This window comes from Hyperolius riggenbachi, chromosome 2, assembly GCF_040937935.1.
Source record: "Hyperolius riggenbachi isolate aHypRig1 chromosome 2, aHypRig1.pri, whole genome shotgun sequence".
Taxonomy (NCBI): Eukaryota; Metazoa; Chordata; class Amphibia; order Anura; family Hyperoliidae; genus Hyperolius; species Hyperolius riggenbachi.
This window is the reverse complement of record NC_090647.1, coordinates 549,800,505-549,827,525: the sequence shown is the minus strand read 5'-3', so window position 1 is coordinate 549,827,525 and position 27,021 is coordinate 549,800,505. Positions and strand designations below refer to the sequence as shown.

At 45.7% G+C, this 27,021-nt stretch overlaps 1 protein-coding gene across 3 annotated transcripts in view; it reads left to right on the top strand.

The window, feature by feature from the left end:
- LOC137547348 (galactosylgalactosylxylosylprotein 3-beta-glucuronosyltransferase 1-like) overlaps positions 1-27,021 on the top strand; it is a 359,516-nt gene that overhangs the window by 61,110 nt on the left and 271,385 nt on the right. Inside the window, exon 1 of one of the 3 annotated variants that reach the window (XM_068270855.1) lies at positions 26,642-26,670. The exons of the other annotated variants lie outside the window; for them this stretch is intronic. The gene's annotated coding sequence lies outside the window, so the exon portion shown is untranslated. Of the gene's footprint in view, positions 1-26,641; positions 26,671-27,021 lie in introns of those variants that run through there. 3 annotated transcript variants of the gene reach the window in all.

The window sequence follows — 27,021 nt, the reverse complement described above, 5'->3', positions numbered from 1 at the left end:
CATAATAACATGCACTGGGTTACCCCCTGTGAGGATGCAGACTGGAGCACATGGAGTAATGGAACAGTGTGCTAGCCGAGACAGGTGAGTCGCTATGCTGGCAAAAACTTTGCAGGGGTCCCAGGAAGCACAATAAAGTTGAGTCCTCAGTTTATAAAAACCTCCGACTCCAGGTTCCCAAAATGATTCAGACTCTGACTCCTTATTCTAATACTTACAAGGGCTGTGGAGTTGGTATAAAATTCATCCGACTCCTCAGTTTATGAAACCACTTCCTCCGACTCCAGATACCCAATATTGCTCCCACCCCTCAGCCTTGGGTGGGTCCCAGCAGCCTGAGGCAGGAAATTGCTGCCAGGGAAGGGAGTCAGGGGGCCCCCAGGTAACTTTTGCCCAGGGGCGCAATTGTAGCATGAACTGGGCATGAGATGGGCTTTATCATCTCTCAGTGTCTGAAGGGGTTAATGGTAGTCTGAAATAGAGAGAGAAGTTAATTTCAGCCGTTCGAGGCTAATTAAAGCGCGATGTAGCTGGCGCACTTGTTTTTCCCTATTAGGTCATTGAGCTAATCAGTCTGTTCATTAACTGAGAAATAAATAGGTTATTATATCTAGAAGTGGTCTGATTGTCTAATTGTGCTGGAGACATGCGGAGGATCTGGCAAGCGCTGAGATCGGGATCTGTTTGGGGGCTCGTCCGGGTTCTGGACTTCAGCTGACATATGGCAATGTGATGCCATGTAAGCCGATGATCATAAAAGCGTCTTTCATGGCCATAATACGTTCTTTGTGATGCAGCTGTAGTGATGCCGTTACTGACATGATGGGAAACCGCTCTACATCTCTCACCAGCACTTTCTCTCTCTACTGCAATCTGGAATAAAAATAGAAACTGAGAATAAAGAGATAACTCTTTCAGAGGAAGAGGGAGTTAGCATTTAGTCATGTCATTAAAGGACCACTATAGCGAAAAAAATAGTCAGTTAAAATCTGACAGAACCGACAGGTTTTGGGCCATTCCATCTCCTCATGGGGGATTCTCCGGTTTTTCTTTGTTTTCAGCAGCATTTCCTGAGCAGCAATTTAACTTCCAAAATAGTAAGATACCAGCCGGCCTCCCTAATCACTGGCACACTATTTTGTCAGTTAGACTTTGCAACTGTTATTCAGGAAATGCTGCTAAAAACAACACAAAAAACCTGAATATCCCCCATGAGAAGATGGACTGGCCCAAAACCTGTTGGTTCTGTCAGATTTTAACTGCCTACATTTTCGCAATAGTGGTCCTTTAAAGCAGTAGGATTAGCCATACTATGCCAAGGAAAAAAGACATATATAAGTAGATAAATACTTGTTCTACTTACATAACATGTGTATTGTACTGTCCATGGGTAATGCCTGGGGGGGTATACTTTCTGACCACCCAGAGCAACAAGGCTAGTAGCTGAATAATGGAAGAGGCTACACAGGTTGCCCAGAGCAACTGCAGCTCTGAGCTTCCGATATTGCTACAAATAAGACACAATGGCAGCGCAGTGCGATGTTGCGCTGCCTATGGACTGAGTAACCAGACAAGGAACGAACAGACAGACTGACTGTTGCCCAGGGTCAGATGCCGTCTGAGCCTCTGGCTAAGTAACAAAAAAATACAAGAAAGACAGACGGAACTCTTGCAAGACTAAAGGTGGCTATACACTGGTCGATTTGCCATCAGATTCGACCAGCAGCTAGATCCCTCTCTGATCGAATCTGATCAGAGAGGGATCGTATGGCTGCCTTTACTGCAAACAGATTGTGAATTGATTTCAGCCTGAAACTTTTCACAATCTGTTGTGGTGGTGGTGCCGCCTGTCTCCCCCCCCCCCCCCCCCAAACATACATTACCTGCTCCGCCGGCGCGACTGCCCCCGGTCACCGCTGCTCCGTCTCCGCTTTGGTCTCCAGGTGGTCCAGGATGCTTTACTTCTTCCTGCCGGGCAGGAAGTTTAAACAGTAGAGCGCCCTCTACTGTTTAAACTTCCTGCCGGGCAGGAGGAAGTAAAGCTTGCCGGACCTGGAGACCAGAGCGGAGACGGAGCAGCGGTGACCGGGGGCAGTCGCGCCGGCGGAGCAGGTAACGTATGCACGCTCTATTGCGTTGGTCGTCGGGCACTCGAACGCCGCTAGCGACGCACTCCCTACCCGCGGGCGATCGACGGTAATTTTCCGCGCGTAGCGATCGACGGGATCGGACGAAATGGATCGAAATTCGGCGTGTAGCGGGAAGGATGTGACAGCAGATTCGATCCCAGTGATCGAATCTGCTGTCGATCTGGCGGGAATCGGCCTAGTGTATGGCCAGCTTAAGCGCTGCCCTAGCGATAGCAAGCATTCAGACAGGTACAAGACAGGACTATAGATTGGAGCGTAACTAGTAGCAACCGCAGCTCACAGTCACGTCCACAGAAGCAGAGCAAGCAGGTTAACAACCAGTCACCAGCAAGCATCCACACAGCCAAGACGACAGGAAAGAACGTAACTAATAGCAACCGCAGCCTATAGTTAGGTTCCCAGAAACTAGAGTAGCAGGAATACTACCAGTCACTAATGTGACGATGGCAGAATCCAAGCTATCAGGATAGTGGACTTCACTGACCCACCGCGAATGCAGCGAACGTCCATCAGGCATAGAAACTAGGCAATAAACAATAATACAGGAAAATAACAAACGGCTCATCTAACGGATAAATATATATTAGCAAGTCTGCATATATATTTATCAAGAACTAGCTAAAGCACAAGTAATAAGGTCACATTGAACTACAATAACAGATCTATTACAGAGTGACAAAGTGCCCAGCAGACCAGCGTACTGACCGCTCTGTCGGGCAGAGTCTGAAATGGGAGGCAGACTTTTATGCAAATATGCAAATTTCACAGCTGAAGGGTAATCATTCAATCCTGAGCTGGCTTGATTACCATTTGCTAGCTGAAAGACTATCATAACAAATACATGCAGTACTATGCAACAACATGCATGTAGGAAATCCAGGATGCTGTCAGGATTCCTCCTATCGCAGCAAACCATAGGAGGAATCCTGACAGCATCCTGAACAGCAAATGACAATAAGACTCACTGCGAATGCGCAACCGAATGCAAATAGACAAGTCAGAACTGCCCAGTTGCAGCTCCACTGTAAGTGACAAATCATGCTACAGGAGAAATCCTGACACCACGTTTTGTTTTATATAGTAAATAAAGAGAATTCTGTTCCTGGCATTTTCCATCTAGATTCCCTCTGATTGAAGCCAAACCTGATGTTATTTCCTCACTTTCTTTTTGTCCTAGAGATTGCTCTCTCATAGCTAGCTTGCTTTGTAAACACATGTAAGCACAGCATAGATCATATTTCAGCAGCTCACTGAACTGCCCTCAGCCAACCAGTGAGGAGCCGGAATGTAGGAGGGGTGATGACAAGCTTCTTTCTCGTTGGCAATGGCAAAAATAGAGCCAGGCTGACTGAGATAAGATTTTATTACAGCAGAAACATTTCTGAATAGATTGGAATGCTTGCAATGCAGGATAAGGATGCAGGCTGCATATTACACAGAGCAGTGGGTACTGTATATAATCCCATATAAGCTGACCCGCGTATAAGCCGAGCTACCCATTTTTCCCTAAGAAAACAGGAAAATGAGATTGACTCACGTATAATCCCTCCTTCAGTATATCCCCCTGCACATATCCAGATGTGCCCCAAGGATTATATAGCTGTGTCTCAAGATGCCAGACAGGAAGAATTCCCAATCATTGCACCGCTGAAAGGTTGCTTGCACACACAAGTCAGAGGACACAGGTAGTCTTGAGCAGCACATTCTGCACACCATGTTGCAGGGGATGCTCCACAGCAAGGAGCCAGCTGGCAAGAGCAGGATCACTAGTGCGCAATCCTTACGCTCCTCTGCCAGTAACAAAGACTGCTCACCCAAGCCGTTCTGCTCCACTGATTCACATATAAGCCAAGGGGGTAACTTTTCAGCACACTTTTTTTGTGCTGAAAAATTAGGCTTATATGCGAGTATATACAGTAAGTGGAATTTGATTTTGTGGCTACCAATCCCCCTTTAACATATGAAACTGAGCATTTCCTCTTTGCTCTAAAAGATTATTTACAGCATAAATTCTGCTACCACAAAAAAAAATGTAACAGAACAGCATTTAAACGGGTATACACAGCACTTTGTCCTTTAGTGGAAAGCTCCTTGCTTCAGTGGGGCGCTTCTGGCTGCATCCAAAGAGCTGATCACATTATCTTTTGTTTACATTCCTTTGTCAGATACATTTAGTAAACATTATCAAACTGCGGAAACTGAGCTGAGAAGCAGAAAGAGCTGAGAAGTGATGACTAGATAGAGTTCAGTGTATACATACAGCAGCTATGCAATAGAATGCAATGGCAGATTTCAGAGCAGATAAACTGTTCTTTGGAAAATTGTAATTTGTAGACAGACAATTTTCAACACAAAAGCAAGTGTGGTAACTGTAGGGGTAATATAAAGTAGGAAAGCACATTTTTATTGAATGTTTTAACAGAGTTTTATTCTACTTTAAAGGACACGCGAAGTCAGAGGGATTTTGAAACTGCTATATTTATTTTCTTTTAAACAATGCAGGTTACCCGGCTGCTCTTCTTATCCTCTGTCTCTAATGCTTCTAACCGTAGACCCTGAACAAGCATGCAGATAAGGTGTTTGACCCAAGTCTGACTGAATTAGCTGCATGCTTGTTTCAGGTGTATGATTTAGACACTACTGCTTACTGCAGATCAGCAGGACTGCCAGGCAACTGGTATTATTCAAAAGGAAATAAATATAGACTGCTTTAAGGCTTGCTTCACACGGGGGGCATATCATGGCATAGCTCCCTACTGTCTCTTTTTCGCAGGGACAGACCTTCTTTGGGAACCAAATCTCTGTCTCTCTTTCTTCCTCATTTGTCCCTCTTTAAGGACTGATGTACAGATCTATGTAAAAATATGTTTTGTTTTTTTTACAAAAAATGTATTAAATTGACTCTAAACTACCCATTCTATAAATTTTACAGTATATATTTCTTATTTTAAAATGTTAATATAAAGGAAAACTAGTAATGATAGAAAGCACCAGTGTGGTTTAAAGAGTCTGAAGCCAAATTCATTTTCTATTGTTAATGTCCACATATTTTAAGCATTAACACCAGAGCTGATTCGTCGCAACAGGTTTCATCACCCCGAGATCTCCGAGGAAAAATTCTCCCCTCATTTCCTGGAGGAGGCAGAACTTTGCGCAGTAGCTCTGCCTCCAGTCACGTCAGTCTCTGCAGATCTCCGCCTCTCTCAGTGAAAGAAGACTGAGAGGGGCGGGGAAAGGAGACAATCTGTGGATATTCAATGTACTGGAGGCAGAGCTACAGCGCAAAGCTCTGCCTCCCTCGGACAGCAAAATACACAACCTGGAAAGTCGTGGAATTTTGTCCTGGGATTTTGGGGTGATAAAACCTTGTTCTGCAGCACTTTTGCGGCAAATCAGCTCTGGTGTTAATGCTTAACGTATGTGGACATTAAAAATAGAAAACTAGTTTGGCTTCAGACTCTCTTTAACCTTCCTGGTGGTAAGCCCGAGCTGAGCTCGGGCTATGCCGTGCAGCAGGATTTCTCAGGCCCTGCTGGGCCGATTTACTCACTTTTTTTTTGCAACACGCAACTAGCACTTTGCTAGCTGCGTGTGCATTCCGATCGCCGCTGGAGCCTCGCTGCGCCGCCCCCCCCCCCCCCCCCCCAGACTCAGTCCTGACTCAGACAGGAAGTGACTACAGTGTGACCCTCACTGATAAGAAATTCCAACTATTAAATACTTTCCTAGCAGAAAATGGCTTCTGAGGCCTGGGGCACGCCAAAACCCGCTAGCAGATCCGCAAAATGCTAGTAGATTTTTAAACTTTTTTGCGGATTGCTGCTGCGGATTTCAGTGTAGCATATTTTATATATTGTTACAGTAAAGCTGTTACTGAACAGCTTCTGTAACAAAACCGCGTGGAAAACCGCTCTGAAATGCCGTTTTTCAGAGCGGTGTGCGTTTTTCCTATACTTAACATTGAGGCAGAAACGGATCCGCAATCCAAAAAATGCCTCACCCCGCTCTGGTGTGAACCACCCCATTGAGATACATTACCCTAGCGTATCCGCACGCCTAAAAACCCGCTTGGTGTGCCCCAGCCCTGAGAGCAGGAAAGAGATAAAAAGGGGGAATTTCTTATCAGTGAGGCATACCTCCCAACATTTTGAGATGTAATCTTAATTGCAAATAAGGCATTGCCCATTTTTCCCAACACTTTTTTTGTTGTGTGTTTATTGAAACAGTGCAAAATAAATAGCTTTCTGCTTTATATTTTTATAGCGGAATATTGTATGTTTCCCCCCAGGGTTCCTTTTAATTATATTTGTTTTCTAATCCCATCCAGAGGCAACACGTAGAGGATATTTAGGAGGCGCGGAGGGAGGATGGGTAATGCCACATGTGAAATGCATCAGTGTAAACATGGGCTCACTGGGAATCTGAAATTATTCAGGCGATGTTTACATTAATTACGGCTTCTGTAGCTGGCGGCGTGCAAACATGTTCCCGTACGCTGCGTTTAGAAATTGCCTTAGAAGTGGGATGAATGGGGCTGGCAGCTTACGGCTGTCACACTCTCTGGCGGAGGACAATGTTGTATTCAGCAATGCGTAAAGCGCAAACATCCTGGCGACGAGGTGTGTTTAACCATCGCATTATCGCCTTTTGTGGACGCGAGCTTAAGACGTCCTTCATACGTCACCGTGGAGCTGGCGTCACTGCGGAGGATGGAAGCTGCTACTGGGCGGGAGTCTAATGGTGGGAATACACGTTCCTTATTTTGTGTTCGATTCTACGCACGATCTATAAATTCCGACATGTCCAATTCTTCGCCCGATTCTGTTCTGCTCGATTTCTCGTTGAAGTGAATGGAAAAAAGATAAGAAAAACGAGCAGAAGATAAGAGAATTGAGCGGGGAATCGAATAGCTAACAGATCGTGCAGAGAATCGAACGCGGAAAACGTAACGTGTATTCCCAGCATTATGCCTAGTACACACCATACAATTCATGTTAGATTTTTCTGTTAAGCCTCAACTACACGATACGATTCTTTGTGCGATTTGATTACGATTCTATTTACGTTCTGATTCAATTCCGACATGTCCGATCAGGATTCGATTCAATTAGATTTGCCAATGTTTTGCAATGGCAAATTGAATTGAATCGAATCCCGATCGGACATGTCGGATTTAATTGGATCGTAAATAGAATCGTAATCGAATCGCACAAAGAATCGTATCATGTAGATGGGCTTTTAAGCAGGCCATACACTGGCTCGATTCACGGCCGTTTCGACAGCAGATCCGATCCTGGGATCGGATCTGCTGCCAATCGCTTGCGCTAAACGCACCCGCCGATCCGATTCTCTCCCGAAATCGGATCGGACCGTCGATCGCGCCGTGCGGGAAATTACCCTCGATCGCCCGGCGGTAGGAGCGCGTCGCTTGCGGCGTACGATTCGGGCCCGATCCGAGCATGTATACATTACCTGAAGCTGGCTCCGGGGTCCTCTTCTCCTCGCTGCACCGCATTTCCGCATGTCCCAGTGTACGCTTATACTTCCTGTGTCACTCCGGTGACCAGGAAGTTGAAATAGAGGGCGCTCTATTTGAACTTCCTGGTCACGGAGTAACACAGGAAGCGCCGGGATGGAGCAAGAACAGCAGTGCGGTGCAGTGCAGAGAAGACGCCCGGGAGCCAGCCTCAGGTAATGTATACGGGGGGGGGGGACAGGCGGCAGGAGCAGCTGAACAGATTGTGATCGGTTTCAGGCTGAAATCGATTCACAATCTGTTTGCAGTAAAGGCAGCCATACGATCCCTATCTGATCAGATTCGATCAGATAGGGATCTGTCAGCTGGTCGATCTAATGGCACATCGACCAGTGTATGGCCACCTTAAGCCCCATCTACACGATACGATTCTTTATACGATTCTATTTACGATCCGATTAAATCCAACATGTCCGATTGGGATTCGATTCAATTCGATTTGCCATTGCAAAACAATGGCAAATCGTATTGAATCGAATCGAATCCCGATCGGACATGTTGGATTTAATCGGATCGTAAATAGAATCGTATAAAGAATCGTATCGTGTAGATGGGGCTTTAGACTATTTTCTGTAGAGACCGGTCATTATCTCTGGTGCATTGTCTTCTGGTTATCTCCTGCTGAGTAGAACAATGCCGAATTGCTCGGCAGATAGATGGTTAGATAGATCATTCCCAACATGTTGGAAACTATGGAATTGATCGAGCTGGAGAATCGAGCGGCAAAATCGAGCCGTGTATGCCAAGCTTAAAGCCCCATCTATACACATACAATTTTCTGTTCGATTCGATTGGATTTGATTCATTAATTCGATTTGATCCTACATGTCCGATTGGGATTCAATTCAATTTATTTTGCCATTGCAGAACAAGGGCAAAATGAATCGAATCAAATCCCGATCGGATATGTCGGATTCACTCGAATCAAATCGATAAATCGAATCGTTTAAAAAAAATTGTATGGTGTAGATGGAGCTTAACAGAAAATCTAATAGAAAATTGTATGGTATGTACCTAGCATAAAGATTCCCATTAATGCTGGGAATACGCGGTTCGTTTCTGGCGCTCGATTCTGCAGGCGATTCTCTTACCTTCCGCTTGTTTTCCTTATCTTTTCCCATTCACTCCTATCAGAAATCGAGCGGCCAAAGGATCGAAAAGGAGATCGGACATGTCAGAAATTATCTATCGAGCCATCTAAATGGCTCAAAACCGAACTGTGTATTCCCATCATAACGGTACAATTTTTCCTTCAAATGCGATTTTTATAATCGAATTGTATAGAAAACATTGCGCAAAGCTCTGCCGAGCATGTGGACGTGATGAGGGGGGACGTGGACAGCCAGCTTTGCAGGGGTTCCCATTGCTGGCTGGAGGGCACAGGCACAGAATGGCAGCAGGGGGCTGCAAAAAGGCCCAGCTAAGTTAAACAGGTTTGTTTTTTTCCCCCTCCCTGGGACCAGTAAATACAACCCTGCAAATTCCCTTTTCCTCTTGCAGGGACGTAGCTACTACGTCCCCTGCAGCCGCGTAAATTTTTTTACATAAATAGTAACCTTAGGGACTGAACTTTTTTAATATGTATGTTAAGAGGATATATTACTGTTATTTTTGAAACTATCCGCTTGTAAATAGTGACAGATGCAAAACTGAAAAAATGCACCTTTATTTCCAAATAAAATATTTTAAATATATGCTTTTTTTTGAAACTTGGAATTAAGTATCTGATACAACATTATTATAATTTTTTTGTGAGGTGGCAGCCACTTTGTAAGTTGTGTTGTGCACTTGGTGGCTGCGGGTCTTTGAGTTACAGCACTGAGGTTATACTGGATGGTTCAGCAAAACCCTGGCTGAAAATCCCTGCTCTAGAGTGTGCTTGTAGTTTAACTACTTCCCAACCGCTCCAAGCCGATTGCCGTGAACAGCTTTCAATGGGGCTAGCAGGAGATCGCTTGCGCCGATGCGCGCGCATCTCCGTTTGGAAGGCGGAGCTCCGATCGCCGCTAGGAGACTGTTAGACAGCATCTATTAACATAGTACAGTGCTGCGATCTCAGGCAGCGCTGTACTGGGGACAGCCGTGTGACACCGCTTTCCCCCTGGGACACAGGAGAGCGATTGGCTCTCATAGGCTGAAGCCGATCGCCGTAATTGGCTGGCTGGGAGAAGGGAGGGATTTAAGAAAATAAATAGGAACATTTATTTTTTTTAAAAAGAACATAAATATTTATTAAAAAATTTGAACACTGGGGGAGTGATCATACCCCACCAACAGAGAGCTATGTTGGTGGGGAGAAAAGGGGGGAGGATCACTTGTGTGCTGAGTTGTGCGGCCCTGCAGCAAGGCCTTAAAGCTGCAGTGGCCCAGTTTAGGAAAAATGGCCCGGTCTTTAGCGGGGTTTAACCATGCGGTCCTCAAGTAGTTAAAGAGTAGCATTAGCCCAGGATTGAATTTCATCCCAATCAGTAGCTGATACATCCTTTTTTTTTTTTAACATCTTTTGAGAAATCTTTTCCTTTTCTCAAATATATCATCAGTGGGGTCTGTGTGGCTGATACGGTGGTGAAGCCCCTCCCACGGTTGAGTTGTTATTACTATGCTCCTGACAGTTTGCTGTCTGTGAACCTTGTTGCATTTATGGGAAATAACTGCTGTTTCCAAATGCCAAGCAAGCAATATCTCCCGCTATGCATAGAACTCTCAGTAAATGAACATTCAGCACAGATCACCTGACAGGACTAAAGATATCCCCACCTGTGATAAATTGCAGAATGTAAATCAGGCTGAGGAAAAATGTTATAACCGGCAAACACTAAGTGAATAATTTATAAATGAATATTGTAAAAAATAAGCAATTAATGACTTTATTTTCAGTAGAGTTCCTCTTTAAAGCAAACCTGAAACAAAACAAAAAAACAACAACCTTATAATATTATGAATTGCATGTGTAGTATGGATAAGGAATAGCACATTAGTAGCAAAGAAAATATATCTATAATATTTTTATTTTCAGTTAGTATTTAAAAAAAAAAAATAACATTGCATTATTCTGTCACAGTTGCAGTTTGGAATACACACTCTGTCTTTTAAGCTATAAAAAAAGCAGAAATAATTATATTTTGAACTTTTCTGCAGTAAAACCTTATCTCAAGCTGTCTCTGGCCTGGTGCACACCAAACAGTTTTTGCAGCAATCCGCAAACCGCATCCACCAGTGAAAACGTTTGGCTAATGTATCTCAATGGGATGGTGCACACCAGCGGTTTGAAGTTTTTAGCAAACCGCAAACGTGGCTCCTGCTGCATGTTTGCGGTTTGCAGAAGCGTTTCTGCCTCAATGTAAAGTATAGGGAAAACGCAAACCGCTCTGGAAAACGCTAGATCAGAGCAGTTTTCCAGGTGTTTTTGTTACAGAAACTGTTCAGTAACAGCTTTACTGTAACAATATGTGTAATCTGCTACACAAAAACGTGTGCTAGAGTGGAGAGACCCAATAGCCCTCAGAGGGTCAGCAAAGTCCAACACGAAAAGTCCACAGCACCACGTCAGTAATGTATAGCTCTTTTATTTAAAGGGAAGGTCCAAGCAAAAAAAAAAAATGAGTTTCACTTACCTGGGGCTTCTACCAGCCCCATGCAGCCATTCTGTGCCCTCCTAGTCACTCACTGCTGCTCCATTCCCCCGCTGGCAGCTTTCCGACCTCGGAGGTCAGGGCCACATTGCATACATTTTTACGCATTCCAGCTAGTGCAGGAACAAAAATGTATGCGTTGCACCACTAACGCGTAAAAATGTATGTGTTAATGTTCCTGCACTAGTGGGAATGTGTAAAAATGTACACAATTCGGCCCTTACCTCCGAGGTCGGCAAGCTGCCAGCGGGAGACTGGAGCAGCAGTGAGTGACTACAAGGGCACAGAATGGCTGCATGGGGCTGGTAGAAGCCTCAGGTAAGTGAAACTCATTTTTTTTTTTTTGCTTGGAGCTTCCCTTTAAAAGAAAGACGAAGAGATAGCCATAACAGCGACAGATGCTGTTTCGGACAAGGTCCTTCCTCAAGCTGTATCAGGCTCTCTCTGAAATACTAACCAAATGCTACTCCTATATATACTAGCCATGACCAATCAGGATGCAGAGAGTACATGGAGGACCTGATGGGGAACTGCACAAAAGCCAGGTAAGCTACACCCACTCCGATAAGAGACCAATCACAATCAGACCTAGTAATTCAAATGTTTCCTTACCTCCTCCTTCCAACTGCCAAAGATGAAGAGGACCTGATGGGGAACTGCAGCTCACTCCCCGTATGTCATGCCAAACACTTCCTGGAACGTCATGATGACCTCATGACGTACGCATGGACGCATGCGTAAACGTAGGTAAATGCGTAAAAAGATCCGCATGGCTACATGCGTACATGTGTCTGCGCACGCGTAAAAATGTCCGCATGAATCCCAAAAATGGGAAATAGAAAAATACAAGAAGGCATAAACACCATGTATATAGGTAAAAAACGCACTGTGTGAAAAATGGTAAAGGCATGACAATAGAGGATACCCAAGGCCATACTAATATTCATAAGCCAAAATAAGTCCACCCATGAAGAATTAATAGCTGAAAACTGGGCCTATCTAAAACTATCAAAATACAGGTTCCCCCATATCACCTCTGCACCCCAACTACATAAGAGACACACATCACATATATTAAAGCCCTAGATATAAACCAACAACTAATTACTCTGAAAGAGAAAGAGATTGTGGATCACAAGATATCACCAGCATACTATCCCCCAACCCCCACCCATGACCAAGCTAGACCAAGTATCCAAGACAACGGAGCTAGATGCAAAAAGAGAGATCATAGTCCCTGTTCAGTCCACTGTTACCCAAAGCTCCCAGGCGTTTAATCCAGAAAGCTTCCCTCCTGAGGAGATCCTTTGCTCTATCTCCCCTAAAATCTCTGGGAACCCCATCTATGACCTGAACCCTTAATTGCTAGACCGTGTGGCGGCACATAGTAAAGTGCTGAGAAACAGCTTGTTCCATATTAAGTGTTCTAGTGGCAGATTTGTGAGAGGAGATACGGTCGCGCAACCGTTGTGTGGTTTCACCCACATACACCAACCCACAAGGGCATCCAAGTAAATATACAACATATGACGAATCACAGGTGTAGAGGCCCCGTATGGAGAACCTCTCACACCTGGATGGATGCGCGAGCGTATCACCCCTCACAATATGGCTGCATAAATGGCAGCCTAAACAAGGAAAAGTGCCCCTTCTAGAAGTCACCGCAGGGATAACAGGCCTAGATTTAATTTTATCTCTCACTGTAGGGGCCCGCTTAAACGAAAAAAGGGGCGGATAGCGGAACTCCTCAATATGAGGAAAAGATTCTTTCAAGAGGCCCCAATGTTTCCTCACAATAGACCCCAGCTGATTGCTGCAGGTATTGTAACGGGAAACAAAGGGGAGTCTTGGCCCAGAAGCACGTTTCCTACGTGAAGGCAATTCCTCTAGGGTATATTTAGGATAACCTCTACGCCTAAACTTCTCCCTCATTTCCACAATACGGGTCTCCCTGACGGCAGGATCCGAGACAATCCTCCTCACTCTACCCAACTGGCCACCCAGAATATGTTCACGGGTAGACATAGGATGAAAGCTGGTAAATTCCAGCAACGAGTTTCGGTCAGTTGGTTTGACAAATAGGTCAGTTTGGAATGTCATTCCAGAACGGATTACCACAGTGTCCAAAAAGGCAACACGATCAGGGTGCATATGAGCCCTCAGCTGAATGCTCGGACAGCTTTCATGAAGATCATTAAGGAAGACCGCCAGGGCCTCCTGGGACCCCCTCCATACGCAAAATATATCATCGATATATCGTAGCCAGCACACAACATGCCTACGATAATACTTATGGGTATAAACAAATGCCTCCTCGTAGAGGCCCATATAAAGGTTTGCGTAGGAGGGGGCCACATTTGATCCCATGGCGGTCCCCCTGCATTGCTGATAGTATACGCCCTCAAAGACAAAGTAGTTCTCCTCCAATATAATCTTAAGTAAAGCAATAGCAAATTTTCTCTGCCCCTCAGAGAGATCCGATTGGGTAAGTAGGAACCAATCCACAGCCTCTACACCCCCATCATGTGGGATGGAGGTGTAGAGGCTTTCTACATCAAGAGTGACCAAATAGATATCAGAAGATCCAACATTCAACATATTCAACTTATCAAGGAACATGGCTGTATCCTTAAGGTATGAATCCAATAATACAACAAAAGGTTGCAATAACCTATCCAAAAATGTGGCCAAAGGGACAAAAATTTAACCTACCCCAGCCACAATGGGTCTCCCCGGTGGCTGGAGTAGGTTCTTGTGGATTTTCGGTAGCGTATAAATTTGGGGGGTGGCAGGGTGGTCACACAATAGAAAGGACCTGATGGGAAACTGCAGCTCACTCCCCGTATGTCATGCCAAAACACTTCCTGGAACGTCATGATGACCTCATGACGTACGCATGGACGCATGCATACTCTTTGCATCCTGATTGGTCATGGCTAGTATATATAGGAGTAGCATTTGGATTGTATTTCAGAGAGAGCCTGATACAGCTAGAGGAAGGACCTTGTCCGAAACAGCGTCTGTCGCTGTTATGGCTATCTCTTTGTCTTTCTTTTAAATAAAAGAGCTATACATTACTGACGTGGTGCTGTGGACTTTTCGTGTTGGGTAACTTTTGTAGGGCAAGAAAACTTTCACAGGTAGAAGTCATAAATGTTATTAATATTCGAAGCCCGACCCAATGCAGCTTCAGGGATTTCTCTTAACAAATCCTTCAGTCACCCCTCTGCAGTGTTTGTGCTCCTGCGGCTAATGTGTGCGGTCAAGGCTTCCTCCTGCTAACATAATTACCTATATTAATTGACAAAAGCCATGCAAAAGAAAAAGCAATATGTGATTCATGATACCGTTCTCATTATAACGCCATAATTCCTTCCACTCCACTTGTTATTGTAATTGAAGACGCGGCCCGGCGACAATAGAGCTCGACTCGGAATCGAGCGACGCAGTCCATTTGCATACTGCAGCGGGATGTAGCCGACAAGGAGACAGGGCGTTAATCCCCTGATAAAGTTGCTTATTAAAAAAGAAAAGGGACGCCTGGCTGGCCAAATCTCATTTTCCTGGCCATCTACCTGCTTTGCCGAGTCAGAGGAAAAGATGGGAGTTCTGCTGAGCGGCGAGATCTGTTTAACGATGTTTGCGTATAGCTGAAGGCTTTTATACACGCTGGATAAATCAGAAATAAAAGAAACTGCTATCGTTGAAGAGTACACAACATCAATTCCCAGAGAGGAGGAAAGTCTCTTTGCCGGTAGCCTGTCGCAAATCGCTGAAGTTGTAACAATGTGATATGTGACAATGTCCCTAAATACTGTGTATACTCGAGTATAAGTCTAGAAATTTAGGTCTGATTAACTTCATAAAAGTATAGGGTTCGACTTATACATGAGTCACAGTGCAACAGTGAGCACACTGAGTAATGTGTGTACTATTAGTGACATTCCCATTTGCAGCAATTTACCCAGTGGTAAGTGATCCTTTGAGGAAAGGAAATGCCAAGAGGGCTCAGGTCTGACAGTCCTGGCCACAACAATTAAACAGGAAAGGGGCAGGGAGGAAATACTGGGCTGCATAAAAGGGAGTGAATAATTGCAGCACTTGGTGGCCTGGAGGAGGTATTGGTTGCGGTTAAGGGACAGGAGGGGTTAATGACTGTAATACTGTATGCAGTGCAGTCATTAACCTCCCCTGGTCCCCAAGTGCAAGTGCATTTACAGTAAAGTTGCTCTTACCAAAATGTACCCCCCAAAGAAAGCCTAATTGGTGGCGGAAAAAACAAGATATAGATCAGTTCTTTGTGATAAGTAGTGATAAAGTTATAGGCTAATGAATGGGAGGTGAACATTGCTCGGATGCATAAAGTGAAAACGACTGAGGGCTGAAGTAGTTAAAGTGAACCTCTAGACTAAAAATCTACTCGGCAGCACTGAAAAGGCTTGGTGTTTCTTTTACAGTTTCACAGCATCACAACTTTGTTTTTCTTACCTAAGCCTTATTTTTAGCTGCACAAAAGCTAAGCTCCGCCCCATCAAAGAAAACTGCCCGGGCATTTTCCCCCCGATGCTGTGCAAAGCATGTAGGGATTTCCTATGTTGTTATTCACGTTGCCTAGCAACTGGGAGGGGTGATTAGCACACAGGACAGTTGGAACTATTACTGTACATCAAGGCAGACCGGGCACTGTCACTTTAAATCGCTTTTATTTCCTCTTCATGCCAAAAACCATACAAGGACATCAGTCACGGACGGCTCCCTGGTCACCCGAATCCTGAGCACCCCAACTTCACCACTCATGCAGGTTTGATCCATCTATGTGTGACTGATGTCCTTGTATGGTTATTGGCATGAAAAGGATATAAAAGTGATTTAAAGTGACAGTGCCCGGTCTGCCTCGATGTACAGTAATATTGACAGTTGTTTTCCGCCTTTTCTGTTCCGGCTGCACGTCCTTTGGCTTATCATACATGCTACAATACAAGTGATTTTGGGGTGAAGACTTTATAGACAGTAGAAGCAGGTACCCTCAAGAAGACTTAGGCCCCGTTCAGACTGCAGAACGCAGACCGCAACGCATGCGGACCGCAACGCGTACGAACGCACGCCATCCGCGTTCGTATGCGTTCCGTGGCTGATCCCATCACTGAAAAGTGAATGGGACAGCCATGCGTTTTTACAAAAAATGCGTGCAGCATGCGTTCCCAGACCGCACAGGTCCGGAACGCATGCAGTGTGAACATCAGACATTGCACTCTATGCAATGTCTGATGTCGTGCGTGTCGGCCACCTGCACGCGTTTCCAAAACGCGGCTGGAAACGCGTGCAGTGTGAACGGGGCCTTACTGAAGTGCCGAGTGTTTGTTTTTTTTCTACAGTGTACTTGTACAGTTGGAACTGTGTCTCATGCTCCCTGTCACCTCCTTTCAACCAAAAAGATGGCTGCTCTCATGAAATCACATTTGCCTGTTCTTTTAAAACAGAGTGGGTAAATTATTATATTACCTATCTATTGTAATTAACATAACTAATGTAACTTAATGACAGTATGTTTGTTTAGGCTGACGTTTCTCTTTAACTATCTAAAGACCGCGTCACGCCAATTGGCATTAAGACCTGGGGCTGGATTTTGTAGGAGATCGCGAGCGCCGATGTGCTGAAACCTATGACAGCCGATCACAGTGATTGGCTGGTGGGGGGAGGGAGGGCGGGTTAGGGAAAAAATAAAAATAAAGAAATTTATTAGAAAAAGAAATACAAAAATATTTGCAGAAAAAGCAAACAAACATTGCGGGAGCGATCAGACCCCACCAACAGGAAGCTCTGTTGATGGGGAGAAAAGGGGGGAATCACTTGTGTGCTGAGTTGGATAGCCCTGCAGCGAAGCCTTAGAGCTGCAGTGGCCCATTTAACAAAAAATGGCCTGGTCTTTAGGGGGATTTAACACTGCAGTCCTCAAGTGGTTAAAGGGTGTTGTAACATCCAAAAATTGCTCAAAAATTGTGACCCAAAAATAATTTAACCCCTTTTTTCTGAAATCGGTCCCGTTTCTTCCTCTTTTTACCTAGTCTTGGTGTCTTTGCATATCTTCAAGCGGGATAGTGGGAAGTTTTTAAATTTTTTATTTTTAAGCTACAGAAACAAGCTTATCTCAGCATGAAAACAGAATTAAAAACAATGGTGCACAAGCCAGCCTGGGGCCCCAGGAACTCTCACTGCCCGGGGCCCCAGAACCAGCATGTAACACCATATGTGAGCGCAGTCAAGCCCTGGAGCTGCCACCCCCAAGAGCCTGTCCCCAACTGCTCTGAAACTTACCAAACACACAAAGAGGGAAATACTCACTCCCAAATATTCCTCTGCTGCTTTTTAAAAACCTGCAGGCTGCTTATAAGCCAATAAGAAGTGCACACACTCACGTTACACCTAGTCTACAGTGATTAATCAAGCAGAAGCTGAGCAGGTCAGCCAATCGTTGGAGAGGGCTTCAGTTGCATATAGACAATGGCTATATGACCAGCAGGGGGCACCAGCGTGCAGGATATTCCCTCTCATCTGCCCCCCTCCTAACTAAACTGCATGAAAACAGAAAGCTTCCTATTTTGGATACAATAAGGCCAGAAGGTAATTGAATCCCCCATGCCTTCCTTTAAAGAGTTTGCCCAGTGGTGTAATGCTAGGTACACGCAATACGTTTTTGTGTTCGATTGATAATTTCCGTCATGTCCGATATTACTTTCGATCATTTTACCGGTTGATTTCTCATAGAAGTGAATGGAAATTGATAAGAAAAGATACGAGAATTGAGCGGAAAATCAAGCGGAAAATGAATCGATTGAACGGAAAATGCACCGAAAAAACTCATCGTGTGTTCCTAGCATAAGCCTGTTGTCTAAGTGATGTTTGCTGTGTGAGAGACAGTAAGCTAAGGCAGTACAGAGTGAAAATTAACATTGAGCTGAGCTGGGAAAAAAAAACAAAAGGGCAGAAGTGATGTCACTTTTGGCATCACAGAGAAACAGTAAAGATGGTATCCAGCAGAAATATTTTATTTTTTTATTTCCCATTTCTCCAAGTGTCACAAAAGGATAGGTAAGATAAATAAGTCATTTCTTATTAAATTTTTTATAGTTAATATGAGGTGTCATCCCACTTAATTGCCCCACAAAATGTGACCCCAAATTATATTTAAACCCCTTTTTTTCTTAAATAGGTTCCTATTATGTCCCTATTTTTTTTACCTGGTCTGGGTGCCTTTGCATGACTGCAAGTGAGATTGTGGGAAGTGTTTTTTTATGGGCTGCAGTAACAAGCTTATCTCAGCATGTAAATAACAGAAACGCTTCATATTTTGGATAAGAAGGTTATTGAATCCTCCCTCCATTTAAAGCGGACTTGAACTCGAAACTTCCTCTCTGTGCTAAAAGAAAAGTAGCAGCATAATAACCTTTCGGCTGCTTACACACATGGGCGATACAGGCGCACGTTAGTGTGGCCTGTAACGCTCCCCCAACGCACAGCAATGTAACACAAGTGGGCTGTTCACACTTCCCATGTTACGTTACATGAAACGCTGCACGTTCTCCCGAAAGTGCAGCATGCTACGGCGTTACAGCGGCTTAAGCCCCGTTAGACTGTTTGCACATGCTCAGTCATGTTGGGGAGGAGCGGAGAGCGGCCAGGCACATGGCTAATTAATATTCACTGCACGTTGTGACGTGCAGTCTTTACTTCCTGGTGTGGCGATTGGCCGGCGGGACCACGTGATGCCGCATGCGTCCAAGAGTACGCATCACGGCATCACGGACGCCAGAGTGAGCTGCACAACGCGGCTCACTCTGACGTCCACATCGAAGAGCACCAGGCCTTGCGTTAGGTGCACGTTATGCGACCTTAACGTAGCGCCTAACACAACGACTTGGTGCGCAAGTAGCCTTAAAGGAAAAAACATTTCTTTGTTACAGCTGATACAAGGAAAAAGTGCTAACCACTACACCACAGTGAGTGCACTGTCTGACGTTCACAATTAAAGGACCACTATCTCGAAAATCTTAACATTTTAAATACATGTAAACACATACAAATACGAAGTACATTTCTTCCAGAGTAAAATGAGCCATACATTACTTTTCTCCTATGCTGCTGTCACTTACAGTAGGTAGTAGAAATCTGACAGAAGCGACAGGTTTTGGACAAGCCCATCTCCTCAGGGTTTTCGTTATCTTCAAAAGCACTTAGTGAATGGCAACTGCCATAAGAAGTGTGCAGTGAGCAGGCAGGCTGGCTAACATCTTTGTAAAAATCATTTTCATGAGAGGGCCTTTATAAAGAATAAAGGCTATTCTGAGCTGAGAATCCCCCATGAAGAGATGGACTAGCCCAAAACCTGTTGGTTCTGTCAGATTTCTACTAGTTACCGTAAGTGACAGCAACATAGGAGAAAAGTAATTTATGGCTCATTTTACTCAGGGGGAAACATACTTCTTATTTGTATGTGTTTTCATGTATTTTACATTTCACATTTTTCCTGATAGTGGTCCTGTGCAGTGTAACGCAATGCAGTTGGTGTGTGATTGCCTGCGTTGCAGTCGCACGACTATATGCATTTCCCTATGTGAACTAGGCCTTACTGCAGCGCCACAAAGGGTTCAAAAAAATAATTTGGATAGGCTTTAGGATGACCCAGGTGATATATGAAGAGCCGTTTAGCCAGCTCTCCGGATCTCTGTGTCCTTCAGCACACGCCGGCACGCCCGCTGCCGCAGCATTCAGATGTGAGCGTTTGATTCCGGGCTCTTTGTGCTGCTGACACATTGCAATGCTATTGTGCCTTCGGCAGCTTCTGCTGATGGAATAATCTCACAAAGGGAAAGAGGATAACAGCAGTCCAAGGCTGGCCGCCTTTACCGTCTTCTACCTCATTAGGCTGAAGCAAACCTTTACTGTCTGTATGAATACCATTTCCTCTATAGCACCAGCGCTCTGCAATAATGTTAGGCATACACAGGATTAATTGTGGCCACGCCGATATGTCAAGTCGTTCGATCCGGCTGGATCAGAGATGTAGCCATCGATTCCTACACCACACCACATGCCCCATTTGGGCTGATTTCAGTAGAATAGAGATGTCACAAACATAGAATTTTCTGTTCACGAACGGCGAATGCGAAGTACCGAAAACTGTTTGCAAACAGGCGAATCTGGCGAATCTCCATAGACTTCAATGGGCAGGCGAATTTTAAGACCTACAAAGACTGTTTCTTGCCTCTAAAGTGATGAAAAAGTTGTTTCAAGGGGTCTAACACCTGGACAGGGGCATGCCGGAGGGGGATCCATGCAGTGGCGGCTCCAGCTTTAGATTTTTGGGGGGGCTCAAAGGGGGCACGAGGGCTGGCAGGCCGGGCTTGGGGGGGGGGATTCGCCGCGGCGAAAAATTGGGCGTGGTCATGATGTCATGTGGGCGGGGCTAACTGTAATGTAGTTGTACCAGCTAACGTAGTTACATGGAAAAAAAAATGAAGTAAACGCACATAATGACAGACAGCGTTTCCCCATTAAATGCACATAAGAGACAGCTTTTCACCAGTTAATTCACATAATGATAGACTGCGTTTCCGCAGTAAATGCACATAAGGGACAGCTTTTCACCAGTTAATGCACATAATGATAGACTGCGTTTCCCCAGTAAATGCACATAAGGGACAGCTTTTCACCAGTTAATGCACATAATGACAGACAGCATTTCCCCAGTAAATGCACATAAGAGACAGCTTTTCACCAGTTAATGCACATAATGACAGACAGCCTTTCACCAGTTAATGCCCATAAGAGACAGCTTTTCACCAGTAAATGCACATAAGAGACAGCTTTACACCAGCTAACGCACGTAATGACAGACAGCTTTTCACCAGTAAATGCACGTAATAACAGACAGCGTTTCCCCATTAAATGCACATAAGAGAGCTTTTCACCAGTAAATGCACGTAATGACAGACAGCGTTTCTGCAGTAAATGCACATAAAGAGACAGCTTTTCGCCAGTTAATGTACGTAATGACAGACAGAGTTTCCCCATTAAATGCACATAAGAGACAGCTTTTCACCAGTTAATGCACATAATGACAGACAGCGTTTCCCTAGTAAATGCATGTAATGAGAGACAGCGTTTCACCAGTTAATGCACATAATGACAGACAGCCAGTGTCCCCAGTATATGTAGTCAGGCTAGTGATGGTGGGCTGGGGGCCCCAGGGCAGCTCAGGCCTGGCGGGAAGGCCTCAGGCCTGGCTGGTGGGATGGGGGGCCCAGGGCAGCTCAGGCCTGGCTGGTGGTGGTGGGATTGGGGTCCCAGGGCAGCTCAGGCCTGGTGGGAAGGCCTCAGGCCTGGCTGGTGGTGGTGGGATGGGGGGCCCAGGGCACCTCAGGCCTGGCTGGTGGTGGTGGGATGGGGGGCCCAGGGCAGCTCAGGCCTGGCGGGAAGGCCTCAGGCCTGGCTGGTGGTGGTGGGATGGGGGGCCCAGGGCACCTCAGGCCTGGCTGGTGGTGGTGGGATGGGGGGCCCAGGGCAGCTCAGGCCTGGTGGGAAGGCCTCAGGCCTGGTTGGTGGTGGTGGGATGGGGGGCCCAGGGCACCTCAGGCCTGGCTGGTGGTGGTGGGATGGGGGTACCAGGGCAGCTCAGGCCTGGTGGGAAGGCCTCAGGCCTGGCTGGTGGTGGTGGGATGGGGGGCCCAGGGCACCTCAGGCCTGGCTGGTGGTGGTGGGATGGGGGGCCCAAGGGCAGCTCAGGCCTGGCTGGTGGACTGGGGCCCCAGAGTCAGGCCTGGGGCCTGGGGGTTGTTGGTGGTGGTGCTGCTGGTGCTAGGCTCAGGAGGCCTGGGGGGGCTGCGGCAGAAAGAGACAATTTGGCAGTTGACTGGGACTCTGGGAGAGGAGCCACCGCCCACCGCACCCACCTGGAGTTGTCGCGGAGTTCCGAGTCCTCCTGCTCCTGCTGGCTGCTGCCTGGCTAGCCTGGCTGTGTCAGTGTGTCAGCCAGGTGAGGTCCAGAGGGTCCAGAGAGTCCAGCCCCGCTGCCGCTGTCCTGTCCGTGTGTCGGTGGCGTGTCTGTGTCAGTGTGACACACAGTGACAGGCAGCGTGACTAGCCCGGCCACCCCGCAGAGAGAGTCTGTCTGTGACGCAGACACTTTTATAACGCGGCGCCGCTATACTACGCGGCGCCGGCGAGTTGCCACCCACCACGACGTTACCCCTGGGGCGGGCCGCGCTCTGCATGACTCACTCAGCTGAGCCTGCGCCCGGCCCGGCCCAGGACAGATGTCGGCCGGCCGGCCAGCCAGGGTGGGTGGGTCCGTGGGATCGCTGCTGGGGTGGGTGCCAGCCCAAGCTCTTGCCCAGTCGCCCTCCTCCCAGACTTCAGGCAGCCCTCGCTCACTGCAGTGCAGCTGAGTCAGGTCGGGTCGGACACAGCCGGCGGCGGCGGGGGGGCTTTGAGGGGGGCTAATGAGCTGCCAGCTGGGGCTTAAGCCTGGGTAAGCCCCAGCGTGGCGCCGCCACTGGATCCATGACACAAAGTCGGGTTTTAATCCCTAAAGGGCAGGAATCACATTATGCACAGCTCTGGGTGTCAGTGGGCTGTGGAGTGTCGCACACAAAAAAACACAGGAGGCCGATGTGCTAGCCCTCAATAGGGCTGTTTGAAGTGCTTTCACAGCAAGTGAGGAACAAGAACACAGGCCTAGCTAATGCTTTTCCTACATATCTGCAGCAAGTCTGACTCTGCTCTCACTAACAGTCAGCAGCCAGCAGAGAATTGATCCAATATGGCCACCGCAATTGATTTTTGATAGGGGTTGGGGGTGCTAGCTGATTGGCTGCCATGTGTCTGCTGACTGTGAGGTAAGGGGTCAAAGTTTAGCTCAATGATGATGTATAGGGCAGCACGGTGGCGTAGTGGTTAGCTCTCTCGCCTTGCAGCGCTGGGTCCCTGGTTCGAATCCCAGCCAGGGCACTATCTGCAAAGAGTTTGTATGTTCTCTCCGTGTCTGCGTGGGTTTCCTCCGGGCACTCCGGTTTCCTCCCACATTCCAAAAACATACAGATAAGTTAATTGGCTCCCTCTAAAATTGGCCCTAGACTACAGTACTTACACTTCATAATATAGACATATGGCAATGGTAGGGATTAGATTGTGAGCTCCTTTGAGGGACAGTTAGTGACAAGATATATATATACACTGTACAGCGCTGCGTAATATGTCGGCGCTATATAAATACTAAATAATAATAATATAGGGGGCATGATGATGTATAGGGGGCTGCGAATGCGAATAGCCGATGTTCACAGAATACCACTCGCCGGCGAACAGTTCGGGCCATCTCTACAGTAAAAACCTATCAAGCTTCGATCAAACCACAAGCGCTCTAATGCTCGATGCAGTATAGCCATTGGTCCCCCATTGCTCTTCCCCCTTTCGCGGGCACAGAGATTTTCAAACATGTCTGACTGCACTTTCGATTGACAAAATGCCCACAATGGGTCAAAGGTGAATCAAATACATTGGATGTCATAGATATCTGGCAGATTCACTCACACCGATCGAATCTGAAACGGATCATTTGGGTGCCTGACCTACTTGATGATTTGGGCACTACCACAGCCTAGTGTCGAGCCGAAATTTGCGTAATTTTGTGTTTCCGTAATTACAGATGCAAATTTTACCACTATGTCGCAAATTCGTAATTGCCGTACAAACAGTAATCCGGAAATCCGTAAGCCAAATTTCTATCAGGCAATTTCGCGTTTCGGCGCAGATCCGTGTTTAACAGGAAATTTCGTATTTTCTTCAGAAACAGTAATTTTTATTACGAAAATGGATGTCATTTCGTTTTTTAGAGTAATTATGAAAATTTAAGTAATTACTCAACTCAGGAATGTCACTTATTGATTGCAATTACTAATTGCAATTACTGGTCATGCAAAGTCCCTGCACGTGCTGTTGCTTTAAATGCATCAGGAGGCTCTACCTGCAGCCACTTCTAAGACAGGTGCTCTTTGTCAAGGTGCACTTAGCGGTCATTCATGCTGAGACACTTGATTTTAGGCCTTGCAATATCTGATAATGCAAAGGTCCCTGCATGTGCTGTCACTTTAAATGGATCAGGAGGCTCTGGACTGGAACACAATTTCAAGAATGGACGAATTTCCGCGTTAAGCACAAAATTCCGATTCGTTTTCGCTACAAAAACAATTGTAATTATGAAATTCTGCATAAACGCAAAATATAATTAAAATTTAATTTAATTTAGCAAAATTACTAATTTTTCATTACAGCCATAATCCTAATTTCGTGAAATATTGCATAATCATAATTAGATCATTATGCACATCACTACACAGCCCACAATGTAGTTAGTGGCTACAGTGTCGCCAACTGGGGAACTTGAGTGCAAGATGCCGGAGTCCGGCTATCATATAGCTGAACTCTGACTATGGATAGCGGTGGTGTTGCGGTAATGGGCTAATTGGCAATCTGCTTCAGCAGATTGGTAGTGACTGAGGCCGAAAGTTCATAATGGTGGTGTTGCGGTAATGGGCACTTGGCCATAGTATAGGTTGATTTCTGCACTGGATATAGGTAGAGGAAGCTGCGGAGATAAGTCACTGGGCGTTTGCGCTATTATGTAGCCAAACCCTACATCATCCGTTACAAGTTACTGTTAGCTGTAGGTAGGCAGGAGGTTAGTGTTAAAGTGTAACTGTCAAGCATAAAATAAAAAATCAAGTCCTTATTTTTATCTGGTAAACCAGTTATAAGAATGCTAACCGGTCAATCCAAAAGTTAAAATCTCTATTACTTTTCTTGTTGATAAATGATCATTCCCCGGTTTACCTGACTCTTATTTGGTACACACAAAATTTGGTAAACAAAAAGGACGTTGCAGGGCATGCTGGGTTGTCCTTTTTTGCTTCTCTACTTCCCTCAGACTTAAAGGGAACCTTAACTGAGAGTGATATGGCTGTTTCCTGTAAACAATACCAGTTGCCTAGCAGTCCAGCTGATCTTTGTGACTGCAATAGTGGCTGAATCACACCCTGAAACAAGCAGGCAGCTAATCCAGTCTGACTTCAGTCAGAGCACCTGATCTGCATGCTTGTTCAGGGGCTGTGGCTAAAAGTATTAGAGACACAGGATCAGCAGGCGATTCAGGCAACTGGTATTATTTTAAAAGGAAAAATCCATATCCATCTCAGTTTAGGTTCCCTTTAACTAATGCAGCCTGATTGGCTGAAGCATCTTCCCTCCTGTTTTCCCCTCCAACACCTGTGTTCCTCTCTGATTGGCCAATATTTCTCATGCACTTTCAGTAGTGGATCGTGGCAATGGGTACACAATCAGGCAGAGGAGAGGGAGGAAATGACATCAGGATTGGCTTCGAAATAGCCAAAGTTAACATGAGAAATGCGAAGAAGGATTTTCTCTTTTTTTTACTGTAGAAAAATCACTAAAATCAAAACGTGGGCAGTGCAATACATGTTTTATGTAAGTGGAGCAAGTATTTATCTACTTATATATGGGGGGGGGGGGGGGGGAGGGGGGTTCTGAGATAGTATGGCTGACAGCTCCTCTTTAAAGTGATCCTTAAGTCAAATGTAAAAAATGAGATTTACTCACCTGGGGCTTCCCTCAGCCCCCAGCAGCCGATCGGTGCCCTCGCAGCTCCGCTCCGATGTCCCAGGACCCGCCGGCGAGCACTTCCGGTTTCGCCGTCACCGGCCGACAGGCATGGGAACGCGAGTGATTCTTCACGTTCCCAGCCTGTATATCACCCCCTATGCTGCTATTGCGGCCTCCTGGCGGGTCCTGGGCCATCGGAGCGGAGCTGCGAGGGCACCGATCGGCTGCTGGGGGCTGAGGGAAGCCCCAGGTGAGTAAATCTCATTTTTTACATTTGACTTAAGGATCACTTTAAAGCGAGATTGACTGCCATATAATCAAATTCCAATTGCATTTTAGCTTTCACTTTTAATACAGCAATAACTTTTTTATTACCTATACCAACAAAGTTATTCTTCCCCCAAATCCATGGTACCCCCCCCCCCCCCCCCCACACACACACAACTTTTACCTAAAATTATTGGAATATAAGCCGAGGGTAGGGAATGCAGGAGATGTGCAGTTGGAAAGGATATTCAGGAGGACTCAGAAAAAAAAAAAAGATTAAAAGAAAATTAAACATGTTTCTAAGTAGATATTTACTATATATCAAACCCTCTGCCCTTTGTCCTTTAAAGGGCTTTAAAGTGGACCTGAACTCTTGCACAGGACAGAAGGAAAACGGAGAGAAATGCACCCTGTATGTATTTAATGAGTTTATCTTTTCTAATTCCCTGACAACTGTTTCTAATCAAAAGTTGTAATTTGATCCCCCCGCTGTGTCCACTTGCTGCTTCAGCAGAGCAGCTAATTTGTAAACACAGGATGTTAACCCTATGTATGCTTACAGAAAAGCAGGAAGTAGACACACTGCAGATTTATTGCAGGATTTGTATCAGCTATAAAAAAAAGAAATGTTTTTCTTTAAAGGTTATTAAGCTGTTGCTTATCTTTTAGAGCAGAGAGGAAGTTCTGAGTTTGGGGCTGCTTTAACTACAGTGCGGAATGTAAGTGAGGTGAACATTAGCTTCAGACTCACAGCTCAGTCATG